The following is a 2,647-nucleotide window of genomic DNA, read 5'->3' on the forward strand; positions in this document are numbered from 1 at the left end:
GGGTGGAGGCGCCACTGTTAGAAGGGCTGAGAAGGGGCAAGCGCCCAGGCAAGTCAAGCTACAAGCCGAGCCCGACTGAGCGCACGTGGCGCACGAGCCATTTATCAGCCCGGCGGGCGGGGCGGGGCGGGGAGGTCGGGCCCGAGCCTGGGGTGGGGGCGAGATGCGGCGGGGCAGGGGCCGCGCGGGTTCCCGGCCTCGGCCTGCGCCTCCGCGCAGCCCACAGCCCTGCACACCGCGCAGACCGAGGGAGGAGCCGGGAGGAGACGCGGAACTCAGCCCCGGGCCCAGAGGCCGTTAGGATGACGGGGAGAGTGGCGAGCATGCAAGGAGACCGAGGGAAGGGACCCCTCTCCAGGGTGCAATCACCGCGCTCCGCCGCAACTGAGAAGCCGCTTGGCCCGCGAATCTGGAGCTTTCCTTCAGTACCTGCAAGTGCTGCCTTTGCCTCCAGGACAGAGGTCTCGGTGTTAGCAGCATAAAAAGTGAATGCGTTGGACGATGAGAAAATGAAGGATATCCTCAGCCCCCTTTTTAAGGGATTTCTCTCTCTCTCTCTGTCTCCTGAGCACAGCGAGTGGAATTTGAAGCCCCCTTACCCAGTCAGGTGTGGTGCTTTCACGTGATGAGTGCTTCTCACCTTCACATCCCAGGTGTTATTTCTCCAATCCCAGAGAATTCAGGCTAAAACTACATACAGTCTGAAACTAATATAACACTGTATGTTAACCATACTGGAATTAAAATAAAATATATATATAAAAAAATAAAGCTCCGTACAATGGAATGTGCTGCTGCAGTTTGAGGCAGCTTAAGCAGATAATACAAAACCCAAGTATTCAGTTGCCTCTTTCTTGAAGTCATTATTTTAATTTTCAATGCCTCAGCTTTGCTAAGAACTTAAATGTTCAGATGGTTCTATAAATATAACTGACACTTTCTATGTAAGATATTTCAAAATGTATATGGAGACACATAAAATGTCTTTCCTGTTACTCTCTGAGAGCAGGAATTTTGATTACTCATCTTTGTGTCTCTGTACCAAGCTCATCGATGATCCATAAAACTTCCTTGGTGAATGAAACTGCCCTCAAAATGGAGCATGGTGGGGGGGGGTGCGCCTGGGTGTCTCAGTGGATTAAGCCGAGGACCTTCCTCAGGCTCCCTGCTCAGCAGGGAGTCTGCTTATTCTTCTGCCCCTCCCCCAGCTCGTGCTCTCTCTTTCTCTCTGTCTCACTCTCTGAAATAAATAAAATCTTTTTAAAAAATGGAACATGGGAAACACATCATGGTAGAGACAGATGGCTCTCACAATCAGATCACAATAGGAATCTTATAGAATTTCTAATCAAGAATATAGGAAACATTTTGATAAAGCTGACTTTTATATAATGGTTTATAATGACATGTAATTTTGTTCCAATTCTGCCTACAAGAAATGTTTAGCACAGTACCTGGCTGGCAGCTGAAATACTAGCTCTTGGTTTTGTTATTAGACTCTTAGGTCTGAAATGGGTTCTCCCTCAAATTCATATGTCAAAGCTCTAATCCACTATGACTGGTGTCCTTACAGGAGAGAGAAACACCAGGGATGCATGTACACAGAGAAAAAGGCCATGCCAGGACACAGTGAGAAGACAGCTATCTACACCCTGAGGAGAGAGGCCTCAGGAAACCAAACTTGCTGACACGTCGATGTTGGGTGTTCAGCCTCCAGAACTGTGAGAAAATAAATTTCTGTTGTTTAAGCCACTCAGTCTGTGCTATTTTGCTGTGACAGCCCTAGCCAACTAATACATAGAATCATAAAGGGTCTCATCATATGTGGTAGGCAGAATTCTGAGATGACTCCACAAATTCCCACCCCCCTGATGCATACACAGTTTCTCCCAGTTACACACTAATCGAGGTGCTACCATGAAGGGATTTTGCAGATCTAATTAAGGTCCCAAATCAGTCAACTTCAAGAATGGTAGATTATCCTCGGTGAGCCTGACCTAATCGGGTGAGATTTTAAAACAAACTGGGTTTGTCTTCCTCCTGTGGGAGATTCCAAGTATGAAAAGGATTTACCATGAAGGAGATTCTCCACTGCTGGCTCTGGAGATGATTGGAGCCATGTTGCAATGAAGGTGGGTGACCTGTATTTGCTGAGCGTGGCCCACGGTTCACAGCCAGCAAGGAAATGGAGACCTCCTCGTATAGCTGTAAGGAACTGAATTTGGTCAACAACAAAGAAAGGAATCCCTGAAAGGAACTCAACCTGATCAATACCGTCATTTCAGCCTTGGAAACCCTGACCAGAGAACCCAGTCAAGCTATGCCCAGACTTCTGATGTATACAACTGTGAACTTATAAATGGCATTGTTTCAAGCCACCAAACCTGTGGTAATTTACTACTCAGAAAAAAGAAAATGAAAAAAAGAGATGGAAAAGGAATACATCAGAAATAATAAGTAAGAGGAAGGCGGAGTTAAGATGGTGGAGGAGTAGGAGACACCGTTTTCAGCCGGTCCTCCGAGTCGAGCTGGATAGGTACCAGACCAGCCTAAACAACCACGGAACCAGCCTGAGACGCAGGAAGACGCATCTGGATCTCTACAAATGAACATCTCCAGCGCTGAGTATTGAGGTACGAAGCGGGGA

Source organism: Ursus maritimus, unplaced genomic scaffold (genome assembly GCF_017311325.1).
Source record: "Ursus maritimus isolate PB19 unplaced genomic scaffold, ASM1731132v1 scaffold_25, whole genome shotgun sequence".
Lineage (NCBI taxonomy): Eukaryota > Metazoa > Chordata > Mammalia > Carnivora > Ursidae > Ursus > Ursus maritimus.